At 41.9% G+C, this 17,251-nt stretch overlaps 1 protein-coding gene and 1 pseudogene across 3 annotated transcripts in view; one reads left to right on the forward strand and one right to left on the reverse strand.

Annotated features, from left to right (window-relative positions):
* Nucleotides 1-17,251, reverse strand: part of LOC306967021 (mannosyl-oligosaccharide 1,2-alpha-mannosidase IA) — a 247,917-nt gene that overhangs the window by 86,827 nt on the left and 143,839 nt on the right. The window lies entirely within an intron of this gene.
* Nucleotides 7,269-10,719, forward strand: LOC306966744 (ciliary microtubule associated protein 1B-like; annotated as a pseudogene). The gene is made up of 3 exons: nucleotides 7,269-7,340; nucleotides 7,506-7,531; nucleotides 9,958-10,719. The product of its transcript is annotated as a ciliary microtubule associated protein 1B-like (transcript).

A 17,251-nucleotide genomic window follows, 5' to 3' on the forward strand; every position in this document is an offset into this window, starting at 1 on the left:
ACTTGGCTGTAAATACTGTTTAAAGGGACGTTAGCCCGCAGTTAGCTTTGCCCGTTAGCATGGTAGCTTCTTATTCGTGATTCCATTAGTGTGTATTGCTTTCTCCGGACCGGTGGCAGTCAAGTTGCAAACATGGTTTTCTGTCCAGAGACACCAGGGGGAGATGAAAGACCCTCCAATCATCCCATAAACACTTGTATTACCCCCACAGGGACTAGGGAAAGGATTTATTAAGGTAAACACGTTACTTAGTACTGCTTTAAAGCGGCCCTTTCAAAAGGCTCCAACTGCTGCGTGTAGAATAGACTTTTACACCTTTACAGCAACCACAGCTGAATATGGGGAGCACAAATTCATAAAGAAATAACTCAAACTATAATGAAAAGGAGAAATAAATGCGTCTTTTGAACTTAGGCAAGGAGAAATGTCTTCCTCAAGGACACAACAACAGTGGTACAAGCTGAGATTGAAGACTGCTCTGCCACCTGAGCCACTGTGGCCCCGATGAAACTAAAAAGGAGGAGAAATGAAGCTGCCAGGGGTGCTGTAGGAGCAGGAGAGCGTATTATGTAAAATAGACGTCTATGTTATGCCCTGTTCACAGCGGTTGCATCACAGTCTATTGAAATAATGAGAGGTGTAATAAAAGTCTGATATTGCCATAAGGCTACATTCCGATCGGTGAAAGCTCTGCGGGAGGATCCAGCAGAAGGAAACATTAATTAGCGAGTGTAATGAGTGAGTGCGTTCGTGGTGTTGGAGCTTGTAGGTGTTCTGCTTCAGCTGCGCCTCGCTGTGTTCCTGCGTGTTTGACGTTATTCCTCTGAGGACTCACCGAGCAGGGAACACACTCTGTACCCACCCTCCCCCCTTCCCCGTCGGACCGGGCCCATTCTGCCTGGGACGGCGGCCGCTTTGGCACGCAACCCCTTTCCCCAAACCCCCCCGCCCGCCGCGCCGTGCCAAAGAGCTGACTGGAGTGTCGGCCAGACCTGTGTCCCGACTCTGACGCTAATGTAATGATTTAGTGCTAATAAAGAGGCATCATTGTCACTGGGCAAAATGTCTGTGAGCACTACAGCGCAGGTTTTAGCCGGCGCGCACCTCTCGAAGCCAAATTGGACCGATATCACAGAAGAGAGAGAGGGAGATGATGATGAGCCAGGCCTCAAAGTGAAGCAGATGACTACCTCTTGAATCAGGACTTACCATCGCTAATTAACATGGACAAATCATGACAGGGGCCAATTATATCCGCGGCTCGACTCGCTCCTCCTCTGCTCACGCTGATTTGGCTAAATGCAGTGTGTTCAAATCAATCCTACTGTATTTTAGCACACAACGTTCGGATTGTTCACTTTTTTCTTCTCTTTAAAGCCGTACAAACAAAATAAGATGCGATACAAGCTCCAGGGTTACCAGCTCTGTGAGTTTTAGCATGTAAAATATGTTTACACCTTGTAGGAACCGATAACGTAATAGCTATAACGATTTATCGGCCGATGATGTAATAATTATTATATTATTGGCCTGACAAGATGAAAATCGTTCACAGATGTAATATATTCAGCCAATAATATATCAATTTGAATTCATTTAAAAAACACATTATGAGCTGGTTTTCATCAGCTTTTGTATTGTATTTGTTTTTGTTTGTTTTTATCACAATCTTTTTTACTTGAGGTTACTTGTCGAAGCTCATTTGCATCTGACCTCGACGGTATCCCAGAAGTTAAAGCGGGTCCCACAAGTGCATGACATTGCTGTGTCCTTGGACTAGGCACTCCCCCCCTCGCCTGTGTGTGAATGTGGGGCATGTGAGAGTGACTGGTTGGTGGTCGGTCCAAGTGGCTGATAGTACGTTCCCTGCTCCTGTATCTGAAGTTCTATCCTGTGTCTGAGGACTTCTTCCCCCACAGACTAAAACACAGTTTGGTACAACGATAAAAGGATAATGAAAAAACAACAACTAAACAATAGGCCAATGCTAGTTCTCCTGACAAAATATTTCCCTTTCTGCTATAGACTACGACTGTAGCCACAGCTGCCCTGAGTAAGTTGCCATAACAGGTGAGGTGGGTGAAGTGGCAACCTTTCCGTCATAAGATACCCCGCTTTACACTGTTTATTGTGTTCAAAACAAATGAAATTATCACATTATTGGCTGAATTTATTACATTTCTGAACGATTTGCATCTTGACCAATAATGTAATAATTATGACAATATCGTCCGGTAAATCGTTATTATTTGCTCAGTGTTATTACGTTATTAGCCGTTGTTACGCTATCTGCTTATTGGATTTTGAAATTGGCCAAATTTATTATCGATTCCTACATTCCTTAAAAACAATGACTATTTTGAATGACTAAATCTTTAATCTAAGGCCGTCAGAGCTGTTCTCACTGTGAAAGAGGCTCTGGATAATCGAATGAGCGCTGTTTGGCCGCTGCTATCTGGCAACCCGGGCAGGGGCGCAACTTTAATTTACTCACAGCAAAACATCACCAGCTTTAAGCCAAACACAAGCTAATACTATATAATTATAACACTTGATAAGTCATAGATAAAAAATAACCATTTTGCATCACTGACACGTTCATTGCAAGTTTTGCAGTCGTTAATTTGTTCATAAAAACGCACAATTATAACTAAGAGCAATGAAATGGATCCACAGATGGTCTAATACATTTTTGTTGTTCTTCTTTTCATATTTTCCCGAAATATTTAAAATTGCCGTTTGAATTTATTGTTGAAAAATAACTCAGTGTGGAATTTTTCATCAATAAAAATGACATTGATCTTTTTAGCGTCTCGCTGCGAGATTATAAAACATAAACAATTAAAAACACTGACACTATTGCCCCCTACTCCAACAACAAGGCGCTTCCTGCATGTGCCAGCTTTTCTTTTTGTAATTGTGGAGCAATTATAGTCTTGATCAGCACCCAGGCTTGAAGAGCAGTCTGTGACATTAGCGTTAATGGCCTCTGAGCTGCGGCGCATGCTAAACAGCTTTTTTCTGCTGTAAAGAGATCGCTCAACTTAATGGCATCACAAAAAACCACCCGAGACCACACAATGGACCGGGCCGCGCAACCTCGGGTCAAGCCGAGAGTTTCCTGTAATAACGACAGAAGCACAACATTGTTCTGGCTAACGGTTATGGAGCAGGCTAATAGTCTACACAGCATGAATATGGTCAGGGATATCTAATGGATATTATTTTTTTCTACCTGCAAGCAGACTAGGCACATATATAAAATAGTGTACTATAGTAATACCCTTTCCTTGTAAATCTCTTGATTTGTTAATTGATGTAAATTGTTTCTAAATAGAAGATAGTCTTCGGACACTTAGGAAGCTGGGTTTTCTGCTACCCTTTACATTCTTTGCTATGATGGAAAACCTTAAAAGGGCTGGGTACCGTTAAACAATACCACTATGGTATTGGAAAAAAAGCTTAAAGCAGTACTAAGTAACTTGTTTACCTTAATATATCTTTTACGTAGTCCTTCTGGGGTTAATACAAGTGTTAATGGGATGATTGGAGGGTCTTAAATCTCCCCCTGGTGTCTCTGGCCAGAAAACCACAATAGAAACTTCACTGCCAACGGCTCGGAGGCGTAATACACACTAATAGAATCACGAGGAAGAGGCTAACAGGCTAACGGTGACTGTGGGCTAGCACCACTTTAGCAGTGTTTACAGCCAAGTTTGAGTGAAAAAAATGATCTCCATTGTGTAATTGGATGTACAATTCCCTCTCTCCCTTTGTCTTTTCTGTCAGCGTAGTATTTACTCTCATGGACAATTAATAAATAAAAAAACGCAACAGGCTACGACACTTGGAGTGGCGCTTATGGCCCCTAGGGGCATGAGTTAGTTAGTACTGCTTTAAGTACTATTGGTATTGAAAAAAATAAAAGAAAGCAGGTACAGAAAAAGATATTATATCTATAAGTTTGCATGGGGACCATGTGGACCAATATTTCAGGATGGCCAAATTGTCCCCAGCAACTTTATGTGGAGATTGTCATATTGCACGATCTTTCAAAAAGACTTCACTCAGATGTGGGTACTTTAGGATTGAAGAGATGACGCTTGGCAGCACAACAGTTTTTATTTCTTGGGTTTCTTGAGTTTTTATTGTTGATTGATCAAATATTCACAGAGATATGAATGTTTTTGTGTTGCAGCGGAGCTGGAGTCCGTTCATGGAGCCTCACTACGGGCGCTGCATTTATCGGCGGAAACAAGTGATGTCTGTGGTTTTATTAGGTCAGATGTTTTATTAAAAGACAACAAGAAACTGACTTTCAGTTACAATTAATAATAATAATAATAATAATTAATAATTAAAATAATAATTAATAATAAGGAATATTAATATGGTTAGAATAAAATAAATGTAACTATACCTGACAAGTCGGGAGACATTATTATGTTATTATTTAAATTAGTCTTTTATGGAATAAACATTACTGTTTTCTGGTTCTCTATGTCAAATATATTAGTGTAGGTATCGGAAAAATATCATTCAGGTATCAGTATCGTAAACCAAATACATGTATTGTTAAAGTACTGGTATCGGGAAAAAAATGCAACGGTGCCCAGCCCTACCTCTGTGTGGATTGCGGACCCTTACATTATTGCATTTAAAAAAAAAAAAAAGTGAGTACAGTATTATCCTGCTAAGTTTAATTTGAGGTATAAGCATATCCTCATTCTTTTTCACTATGCCATTTGGGAACATAGGGGAATTAGAAATCTTTCAATTGGCCCCCAAACAACCCACAAACTGAGGAACAGCCATGCACCTCTCTTTACTGTTCCAGACATCTCATCCAGTCATTTTTACTGCATTATTTTAACTACCTTTCAGACCATTAAAAAAAGAACAACGTAACAAAAGCCGGCCCCAGGTGTGAATCAAAAGATTTGAGTAACTTCTCTGTAACAATCCCAACATGACAAAGCCTCTTTCATTTGCAGCGGCCCTCTGCGGTCACTCTAAATGCAAAGTGACACCCTGTGATTTCTCAAACAGTATTTTAAGCGACAAGCGTTCCGACAGTAATGCTCAGAAGCCGCGGCACATCAGCTCGCGCCGCTTGTTTTACGCGTGTGCGCCGCTCGCCTTTACATTTTCATGATGCAATTTAACAAGCGGCGGGCGAATCTCCGCGCCCATTTCCAACCAATAACGCTGATTAAACGGCCTTCCAGAGGAGCATCAGGATAAACGATTGGCTAATGGCTCCGGTCTCATCAGGTATGATCTACATTTTATTTCCCCGATATCATTCAGCTTTGGTAATTATGTAAGGTATGAGGGGCTGACTGATTGGGTTTTGGCGCGACATCGGACATGGCGAGAGCCCACACTGACAGGGGCGAGCGGGACAAGGCTTTAATATGCCATATGAATGCACGGCTTAACAGTTGCTGAATAATTAATCTGAAACTGCTTATGAATTTCAGCCCATTCACAACTCAGGCCTCGTTTGTCGCTGTGCAGACGATCCCCCAGTGAAGTTGTTCATTGTAACATCTTTATGGCAGGTTTTTGCCGGAAATATGAGGCGGATTTTCTTAAAACTAGCAGATCTTTGCTGCTTGTGATTCAGAGAATGCATTTATGTAGCTGAATAGGGAGGGAGAATGAGTGCGATGAGTGAGAGAGAGCGCCATGCTTATTTGAGAATGAATAAAACGAAGTATGTTTTTATGACAACTCCTAAAATGCCTCTCTGCCTCTTGTAGATTTATATGTTGTGGCTGCATGAAGCTGAAATGTAATGAATGAAAATCTGTTTAACGGCAGTTTTAGTGATTTATATGCAGCTCAATGATCTAAGATATAAAATATTAAACCGCCAATCGCAATTACAATATCTGTCAGAACAAATCGCAATGAGGTCAATATCGTGCAGCCTGACAGGAGTTGTTGTTTTCCTTGTCCTCTATCATCTGCCTAACATTCCCTTGTGTGTCCAATAACAGAAACATGGGGCTAGGATTCCCATGAATAGAATTGTACATTTAGATAACGTAGCCTTTTGAACGTGTATGGTTCGTGTGTTTTAATATTGTAACAGGTACTGTGTGCCTTTATTTTACAGTGTCCTTTATATTGTTGTATTTTAATGCCTTTTTACGTCTTGCCCAGGGGACTACAGGTGAACCATAGCCTTTAGCCTAATTCTGGCTTTTTTAAACCATGTTTGTTCATGTGTTGTATGAAATTGCACTGTCCCTTTTCAAATAAACCAATCTAAACTGATCTCAGTTGGACACATACAGGTGAAAGTCAGAAAATTAGAATATCGTTAAAAAGTGGATTCATTTCTGTTATTCAAATTAAGCTGTGAAACTAACATATGATATAGACTCATTACATGCAAAGTGAGATATGCATGGCCTTTATTTGTTATAATTTTGATTATTATGTCTCAGCTTGTAACAACCCCAAATCAAAAATCTCAAACAATTAGAAAATGAACAGTAAGCCATAACCATCAAAAACAGAGGCTTGACATATGTCATTTTGCATGTAATGAGCTTATATCATACATTAGTTTCACATTTTAAGTGGAATTACAGAGATAAATCCACCAAGCACATTTTCTCCAGTTTGGCTTTACCCAAATCTAAAAGCTTAAAAATGTGACAAAGCCTCAACAAAGAAAGTGACCAAAAAAAGCACAAAGTGACGACAACGCAGCAACAAAACAAGGAAAAAGATCAATTTATATCAGTTTTGCCAGTCTTAGCTTTCAGATGAGGCTGTAAGCTCCAGTAGAGAAGCTTTTAGATTTGAGTAAAGAACTGGAGATAAATGTGCTTGGTTAAGGCCGGAGTTAAGAGGTTAAAAAAAAGAAAAACTTACATGAGCCTAGACCTGACACACTGCAGCAACGCCAGATCCGAACAGTTACATCCAGGAGGCAGGTTTTGGTCGGGCAGTGTCTTTTCTTTTTCCAGATAACTCTCACAGTGAGCCTGGCCTGACGACAATCCGTCAAAATCCTACTTTATTATTATTACAAACACAAACTGCATCTATTACTGTATTCCTCTCAACCATAATCACTCCAGACAGAGACAATGGTCGGATCATGTCGCTGATATCGGGGGGGGGTGTCCTCCGGCCCGCTCAGCCCGGGACAGGATGTCAGCTCTGTTTGACCTCAGCTTTGGGCCAGTGTGTCGAGCGAGGCAGACGGCAGCGCCGCCCATCACACTGTTCAAACCCAAGACGTCTCCATGACCAGGAGCTACTGCGAGTGTTTACTGCAGACAGGAGGTCAGGGGGAGGCCACATCCAACTCGGAGGAGGTAAACAAGCTCCTCGCCGCGGGACTGTCCGCACCGCATCGAGTCACTGAAGCAGTCACATACACGACTGGTAATTAAGCGCCAATTAGCAACCGTTTTAGATACAAGCCCGTTGGACGCACAAATTATAGTAACATCGTTTGATTTGCTGTTTCTTTTTTGCAGATCCCACCTCCACGTTTCATGCTCTCGTAATAAATGTAATCAAATAATTCTGGCAAAGATACACAGTGTTTTGTTTATGCACTGTTCATACAACTATGGTCCTATTTCTTACAAAGTTTGATTTGTCAATACCTTCACTCTTTTGTAAGAAAAGGTTAAGTTACGTTATATATATTATTATTGAAGAGTGGATTTCCCCCCCAAGGCAGAGAAAATGCAGTCCAAAGTTTAGTTCTTGCAGTAGCTTTTTAAAAGTCTTCAGGACTGCCCGTGTAGTGGTCATCCCACACACTACAGCGCAGGGAAGTGTTGTGGAAGTTGCCATGTCCTGGGGGGTAATCTCAGAGACTATTCGATAAAGTTTTGGAGTAAAGAAAAAGTCTCCTCTCTCTGAGCCAACTTCCAGTCTGTGAAAGAACTCTATCTTGTGCAGAGTCTAAGAGCAAACTTCACTGGAGTTTGCCTTCGGAAGCCTTAAGTCAGGACATTATTTACTGTACATTGTTGTAAAAACATCTTCACTATCAGACTGTGGTTACGTCAGACTGCAGGCCGAAGTGACCCAATTTCAGGTACTGTGCAACTGTGCATAGTTCTGTGGCTTGTCTGGCGGTGGAGACTTTTCACACAGAGCTAATTTTGAGTTGGCAATTCCAGAGCACTTAAACAAGTGCGCTTTGTTGGTTTTTAACTTGCTTCAGCCAATTTCCTTGAATGAGTAAAGTTTATCTATTACAGCTGGGGTTTCCCAACTACTGAGCTGATTTTCCAGAATAAAACGGCAGAGGGTAACTTAAGCTTTGAGAATACTTGAGTAACCTTGAGACCCATAAATTGTGACTTTAACATCAGTACAAAAGTGCCAGACTGTGAATCTGTCAGTATCACTCACTTGGACACTGCCCCTGTTGATCGCTTAGTCGGCTAATTAGTTAATGGGGTCTCAGTCAAGCACAACTTTCATTGGCCGACTAACTGCCCACACTTTTGCATCAATTAAGATGCTCTCTAATCCAAAGTTTGGATTAGGCTAGGAAAACGTTAGGGTAAGGTCCATAAGTAAGGAACACTCTTCTCTTTGGTCCTCATGGCGGGACATTGCAGTAATACCGCCCCCTTGTGGTCAGGGGCGACTCCAAAAGACACTTGGTGAACAGTTTTTCTAAAAATTGCTATGACCCATGTGACAACGCTGGGGCAGGTGGCATATTTTTTAACCACGCTAGTTTTTGTACATCAGCACTAAAAAGTGGAAGCCTTTTCAGAAACCCTAAGACAGACTCTGAAGCTCTGTGGAGGCTCGTAGCCGGTGCGCCTGCCCCTTGAGAGCGGGGCTTCCCACCTTTTTGCCCTTGTAAGGAACAGGCTTCGTACGAGGAGACTTGGCATCACAATGAATGGCTGACTACGCCGGACTACGTGTGCGGTTATACGAAAATAATGCACGCTCGTTAGCACCCACCAGCCAATCAGAATCGAGTATTCACCCAGACCATGGTATAATGCACGTGAATGCGCTTTTTTAGTACATTTCTGACCTCTGATTTGTAAAAAAAATAAAATTAGCTAACTTAGTTAACAACTTGTAAACCCAGAGAGTTTAGGCACGAGCTGAATAAAACCATTTCACCGTTGAATTAATTCATTTTTCGTCAGTGAGCTTTTTTTTAACACAATTCTATTCAAGATTTTGCTAAAAATTTTGTTTGACATTTTTTGTGATGTTTATAGTTTCACTTCCTTATTGGACACTGACGTCACTCACTGGAAGTGACATGTGCTGCATTCATGTGAACTTGGATGCTTGTTTTCCCGAGATGTGCCGTCTATTCCCCAGTTGGTTTGCGTTCATGCGCTTTTTATAACGGAAAGTGGGGATTTTGATGTCATCAAATAAAAACAGTCTTTTCTCACTGATTTGCGCTTAACCTAGATAATCATTTGAATTTGGCGCTAGCATCTCAAAAGCTGAACTTAACCACCTAAAGGTTCTTTTTGCTAGCATTAACGTTGGACATTTCTCTCACAGTTAAGCTAAGCTACAGTTATGTTCTGCCCAACATTTCTTCATTTAATTGCTGCTTCACTGAAATAAAATGATTTTACTTACAACAGATGTTATCCATCTAAATAAGTCATGTTATACAGTGGGGAAAAAAGTATTTGGCCAAAATCCAATGTCTATGTGAAACTGACCAAATACTTTTCCCCCCCACTGTATGTACTGTATGTATGCATGTGGCATTGGCTGGGAAACACTGACTTAACGTTACAGAGTTACTCATGGTGGAAACAGTAACCCTTTACTAAGTTTTTATACTAAGTAAAAGTAGGAAGTTACAGTCAGCCTGCTTTGAGTACTTGTGTAGTTGATATAATAATAAAAATAGACATTTCCCCCACAGTAAATGAAACGTTTGATTGAGTTTCTCTCTTGCACTGTGTTCTACAGCGATGCCGAACACTGGGTTGGGTCTTGGAGGCCCCACAAACCGAGGGGTCCGATCAATGCGATGTATAGAAGCCCTGGGCCAAAATACGCACTGCCTGGACTTACAGGGGAAAAGCAGCACAGCTTGACTAAAGCGAAAGCACCTAGTTACAGCTTTGGGACACGCCATGTGCAGCCTCCTTCTAATCAGTCCCCTGGACCACAGTACATGGTGCCCCCCAATGTCACACGAGTCGGCCGTGTCGGGACACCTGCCTTCTCCCTGTGTGGACGGCAAAAGGATCCAAGCGTGTTCCAGTCCCCAGCGCCAGGTCAATACTCCATTGAGAATGCCACCAAGTCTATATTCCGCTGTGCTCCGGCGTTTTCTTTGTCAGGGCGACAAAAGGAACGCACAAATGACCAAGTGCCAGGCCCTGCTACCTATCGACTGCCTGAGGTCCTGGGAGCCAAAACTGCGCATCACCCCCAATGTACTCCATGTTTGGACGCAGCAAGACCCGACGCTTCGCTGAAGACCTCAAAAAGACGCCTGGTCCTGCGGCCTACAGAGTTGTGGACACGAGACTCATCAAGGAGAGGCCTCCACAGTACAGTATGACGGGCCGCAATTTTGCCCCCGCAGAGGGCACCAAGACGCCGGGGCCAGGGACCAACCGCCCAGAGATGGTGACCACCACGAAACCAAATGCTCCCAGATACTCTTTTGGCCTGCACCACTCTGAGTTCATTGCACCGCTTATTCCGAACGCAGACGACTGAGGCACATGTAACAAGAAGAATTAAGATTAGATTCACCGCATTATGTTTCTGACCTGATATTTAATAATATGTGGCATTTATATCATTTCTGTGGTTTTTCTCCATCATCAACATCTTATAAGATGAAACCAGGGCGGTCAATTGAAATGTATAAATATGACAAAAAAGTAATCAAAGTTATCTCAACCCGCTTATGCAGAAATTTGGGAGCTATTACTAACGTGCTCAATCCCAGGGTGGAGAGCTATGGGGACTTCTGAAGTTTTACAAGCACTGCAGTATACATAATGTACCTCTACAACTTTCTCGTAAAACAAAATGCTTTTTTATTACACAGCTTCACAACAAAGAAACATCCCTTTGTGACTTTGTATATTTCTGACTTACTTTCCTCACCTCTTCCGATCCCTCTACTCACATTTACATAAAGCCACTGCGACCATCTTGACCCTCTTCGACTAATAATAAAATGCCACAGAGCCACTAAACACTATTCCTCGCCTCTTAACACCACACAAACAAACATGCCCCGCAGTAATCTGCCAGCATCCACCGCAACATTCTTCTCCATCCTTCTCGCCTGCCTCTCAATGACACCCAGGAGATTTCACACCCATTTAAGTCTCATCAGAGCGGTGGAATTATGGTCCTGAATGTGCTAATTATCCAGACACTTTGCCGCCCGGTGCACTGTTCAGCTCTGGAGACTTTTTTTCCTGGGTTCTACATCAGGAGTTATTGTCAGCGCGTGTTGCTAGTTACGCTCAAGAGCTTCAGTGGGATCCATCCACAAACTCACAGGGGGGTGTTTCAATCTTTAACCAGCAGCAAATCACAATGGATGGGCCGCTACGACTGGTTTTGAATGATGCTGCCAACGATTGGCCTCAATTGCACAATTTGCAACGAAGACGGCTCGGCTAACTGGGGTAATTACAAGCGGATAAATCAATGACTGACAAGGAAAGGGTAAAACGTCACAGTGGTGCTGAGATCTAGGTTGGAATAAGGGCTGCACCTTATTGTTAAAATGCCTGATTGTGTTGGTTTTTGAGTCAAGTTTTAGAAATGTCCAGGAGCTTTAGCATTTGATGAAAGATTTCAATGTGAACAACTAAACTAATACAAGAATCCCATGCATGTCGGAGCATTTTTGTAGAGGTCACACCAGCAAGTTTTGTTTTCATCTAAATATCATCTTGGCAAGTAGCTCTCTGATGCTTTGGTAAAAAGAGGTTACACACCCCTGTTTCAGACTATATCCACACGAAAACAAAACGCTTATGTTTTCAGAAACTTTCCTTGTACACACAAAGCCAGATAAGTAAATGTGTGAGAAACTGATTCAAGGATTTACGATCGTTTTTACGGAACTAAAGCAGAAAAACCTGTCAATGACCGGACTTTTACTGTCAGTCCAAAAACACAGACTGACTCGGCCGTGGTTTTCTACTTGTCACTTGTCACTTGTGGCTTGTGGACTGCAGTGGAGCAAAGAGGAACGGAGTAAAACCATCATAGATCCATGAGTAAAACTCATTATAAGGTCAGTAGATTATGGATGACAGACACCACTAGTTGCGGAGACGTCGTAACAACGGCCCCAAGTAAACAGTGATTTTAGATCTTTTTCACTCGAAACGCCGGGTTCGTATGGACGATACACTGGATTGATAAAATATCTTTGCGTTTAGTCCTCACCTTGACTTCGTGTGGACAGGGCCTTCAAGACACATTTTGGTTATCTAAAGGTGACCATGTAAAGTACCAGTTTTGATCCGTTTTGGATTTTTTAATCGTGGTCTAATCTGGAGTCATTCCGTGTTCTAGACCCATTTTAGTCTTTGTTTAAGAGTTAGTTCAGTTCAAAGTAATCGCACAAAATCCAATGGATTCCCTTGTCCCTTGCGCCGTGCAAAAAGCGATACACAAATAAGATTCCCTTAACTTTCCAGAGTCTTTGGGTCAAACAGGATGCAGACTCCTGGTACAAGAGACTGGTTGCAAACAGAAAAGAGCTTGGCAAAATGTCATGTCAGTGGAGACGTCTTACAAACTAACTTAAAGGTTGCCGTAATCTGGCAATGCATTTTGTCGTCATGTCCTTGGAAGAGAAACTTCGCACTTTGAGAGGTGCAGTAAAGCCAGTTAATACATCAGCAAACCTCAGCCTCAGGGCAGCTGTGGCTACAGAAATAGCTTACCATCGTCATCATCATCAATGTGAATAATGAGGAGTGAATGAATAACAAAGTAATGTAAAATAATAGGACAAGGATAACGAGCTTGGAGAGTGCAATGTAAATGTGATCCATTATGATGATTAAAACTCATACAAAAGCTCGCCTCCAAGATTAATTATTGTCCCTTTTCTGTACTAAACAAGAAGCAGAAGAACATCCGGGCGGAAACAAAACTACTGGCAGAAAGTGCTTTTAGTGCAGCAGACGACACCACTTGCATTGCTTATAGCTCAATTAAAGTGTAATTAGCTAGCCTTCTATTTTTGTGCCCGGTATTGATTCACTCCTGTGAGACAGGCCAGGGCTGCATTCGTGTGCTCTTGGTATGTAACAACGTTCAGCCTTTGTAAAAACATGTACAATAGGCCAGAATGAGAGCGTGTGAGTGAGTGGTTGGTGGTGGTTTGTAGAGGCCAATGGCACAGATTGGCAGCCCATTAGTCTACCCCAATGGGCAACTGTGGCTACACACTTCAAAACAGTAATCTTGAAATAAGTGCAATTTTCCTGAAAAAAGTATCTTTGTTCGTCCAAGAAATCTGTCTGATAATCACGTTTCAATTAAGATCAAATAAATAAATAAAAACATATTAAAGAGGGGGTATTATGCTTTCTTCAATCACATAGCACCAGTCTATATCACACTACAATGATGACCAAACCTTATGTTGGTCTGTAAATGCAGTAAATTAGAATAACTGCTTTGTATAAAATTGCTCTCTCAAAATGGCTGTAGTGAATGTCTTGAAATAGGCCTCTGTCTCTTTAAGAACCTCTGACCCTTTCCGACACGCCCCCTCCACACGCTGTCTGTGGCATCAGTGGGGAGGGGGTTCTGCTGAGGAGCAGTGGTTGGTTACTCGGCTGGTGACGAAAGCTCGGAGGCGTCTCCAGGAGGTGGGGGCGTTCCTAGGAGGACTCAGGCAAACCTATCCCTAAAAGTTTTTACAGATTACTCAAAAATACGTGAATGTGCCAAGGCAACACTTCAGGCATGTTTTTAATGAGGGAATGACATAATAACATGATGTAAAGCTTGAAAACGTCGATTTTGCATAATACCCCCCCTTTAATTTACTTGAAATATAACTGTTGTTGTAGTTGTATCTTAATTTAAGTGTAAATATCTTGCCCCATGGACATTTTGATTTCTAGAAATGTGGCGCTCAAATCAAAGACAAATGTATTTATTTCAAGAAAATGTCACTTTTTTTAAGATTACTTTTTGCAGTGCAATAGTAGCTGACCACCACTGAGTTTGGTGTGAATGAATCATTTTGAGAAACTTGGTATGTGCCCAAAGAATGACCAGGTTATTCCATCAATTCCCTGATGGCACGGTCGGGCATATTCCAAAATGACAATGCCGGGATGCCGCCACAGAGTCCGGATCTAAACCCCATCGAGAGTCTTTGGGATGTGCTGGAGAAGGCTTTGCACAGAGGCCACACTCTCTCCCATCATCAATGCAAGATCTCGGTAAAGAATGAATGCACTGGATCTTTTGCCACCGCAGAAGCTTATTGAAAGGCAGTCAAACAAAAATATTAGCGTGTGGGAGCTTTTGTTTTGGTCAGGCAGTGTCTTTCAATTTTTTGAATGCACAACTTGCTTAAATTGTTTTCATGGTAGACAAATTTGTGTTTTAGGGTTGATGGATGTAAAGTCCACATACAAAAATGACCCGCACTGGTCTGAGAATTGAACCCGTGACTGTGTTGATGTGAGGCAACACTGCAACCCAATCACAGTTGCAATTATAAGACTAGCAATTTCCTCGCAGTTGCATGTTGCATTCAAACAACAGCCAGCTATCCTGAAATATTGATCCTCTAAAGTAACATAAAGTGAAGGAGGAAATGGCTTTAGTTAACAAACCAATCAGAAGTTTGCTCCTCGCTCCTGCCACTCGGTGACAAATGAGTCGGAACTAAAAGGTAAGAGGCTGACAGACGGCGGGAGAATACAGATTTGTCAGAGTGATTCATTTCGGCCGAGCGCTTCTATCGCGGCGCATGATCTGGTAAATTTCCACGATGAGAAGAGCGCCGACTGATAATAAGTGATAAAGAAACAGCGAGAAAAAAACGCAAGCCGCCGATGTGTGGGGTGAAGGTGGAGAGCTTTAGCGAGGTATTATAAAAGTGGGACGACCGGAGGGAATCGAATTCAATCTCAAGTCCTCATCAGTCGCTTTTCATTACGGCCCTAAAAAGGGAGGGCCCTGCCGACGACCTGCCAGAGGACAAGCACTTGACCACAACTTCAAACCAATGAGAGGTTAATGCAAATGTAAGTACACTAGAGGTGCATTAGACTATGCGATCATGGTCTTTAAAGGGCAGTTTTAAGGGAGTTTCAGAAAAACTATTCAAATCAAAATCGCAGACTGCAAATACTTACTTAATAGTGTCCTTTGCACCTCACAGTACAAAGCGTTTTCATGAATAAAGTCTACTTTGAATGGATATTTCTCTTCAAGCAAGGTAAGGTTTTATTAAGGAGAAATCGACTTCTAACCCCAAGCCCTTCCAATGATTTTCTTGTTTTTCTAGTATTTTTAAAGTGTCAAGGAGGATGTCACGATATATTACATGAAATCAAACGCTCACAAAAGCCCTGTTGAACAAAATGCAATATGAATATATGATATATAAGACCAGATGTCTTTCAAGGCTCAAGTAGACATTGTAAAATAGTGCAAAGATTCTGCAGATCTGATGTGCAAGATCAAGTTATTCCACAGCTCAGCCTGGTCCTGGGAACAGCCTGGAGAAGCTGGACAGGAGGAGTTCCGACAGATAAAAAGGCGTCATTGGCATTAAGGCAAAAAGTCGAGTAAAGATTTAAGAACAGGTGTAATGTGCTATTTTGCCTGTTAAACGACGGCGCAGTAGTCTTGATGTGGAATAAAGGTTTGCTTTGCTTATTACATACGAAGAACCTGGACCTAACCTGACATCGGAAGAACACACAAGCCGACAATCAAACACCACTTTCTAGTTGCGAGTTGGGAGCGAGTAAAGCCCTTTGTGAATGTGCCTCTTTGTACCAGTATTTTATGGATGATGAACAGTAATTGACAAGAGGAGAAAAGGTGGCATAAGACATCAACAACATTCCGTAGTCTTCCACACTAATTGGTTTTGTCACCAGAATATGGCAGCTGGATGGGACTGAATTAGGAGCTTACAATAATCATTTTGTCAATTACATGTGGGCAGATGGTTTGCAGCTCCATGGTTATTTTGAGCTGACACCTGGGTGAAGTGGCTTGGCAGCTGATGTCCAGTGTGCCCAGTGGGGCCGGCGTTGGGAGACTCGTTAGAAACTCCGCTGACAGTTGCGTGAGAGCCTTGTCACTGTTTTGCTGCTAACAAGTTACGAGCTGCTGTCGCCTCGTATTGAGTTCCCGGTGACAGACAAGCCTGAACTCACCCATCTAACAAGCTGTGAGTAAATGAGAGTGAAATGAGAAGTCTGGCTTTCATATTCAATAAAAGCAACACACCTTTTGGCTCGGGCTGCACGATTAACCTTTATCTATATCTGAAATGGAGGTTTTAGCTGCTGCGTCTCACCTTATGCATCATTGTATTAAACTGCGTCTAATTGTAACATCTTTACAGACGTTTTTTGAGGAAATATGATGTGGATTTTAATAATACGAGCAGCGTTTTGCAGCTTGTGAGAGCGCCACATTTATTAGAGAAGATTAAACTAACACTCCATAAAATGCCTCTTTGCCTCTAGCAGATGTGTGTCTTGTTGCTGCATGAAGCAGAAATGTAATAAATAGGTACCATGATTGTTTCACAGCAGTTTTAGAAGTATTTATGCAACTTAATGCTCAATTGCATGAAAACACATATGCAATATATAAAATATTAAAATCGCAAATGAAATCACAATCCCAATATACTGCATCTCTCAGAAAAATCATAATTAGGTTTTTGTCCCCCCCACTGAGCCCTACTTTCAGCTCAGTGATAAAACCTGCTCTGTGTTTGCGAGAAGTCACATCATTTTGCCATGAGTTGAAGTCTTGTCCTTGCCATTTTGCTCCATGCCTCCACTCCTGCTTCTGTTTCTGATAGAAACAGAACTGCAGGCAAATATGTATATCGTTTAAAGGAATAGTTTTTATATACTGAGATATGTTCTTACCTGAGCTTAGACGAGTTGATGTCTGGTCTATGTGCGTGCACTCAGTCACACATATGTTGTTATGGTTCAGCCTCTCCTAGCATAAGTATAGCTACACACTGGGGTGAAGTTAGAAGCTACCA

The sequence above is a fragment of the Gobius niger genome (genome assembly GCF_951799975.1).
Source record: "Gobius niger genome assembly, chromosome: 8".
Lineage (NCBI taxonomy): Eukaryota > Metazoa > Chordata > Actinopteri > Gobiiformes > Gobiidae > Gobius > Gobius niger.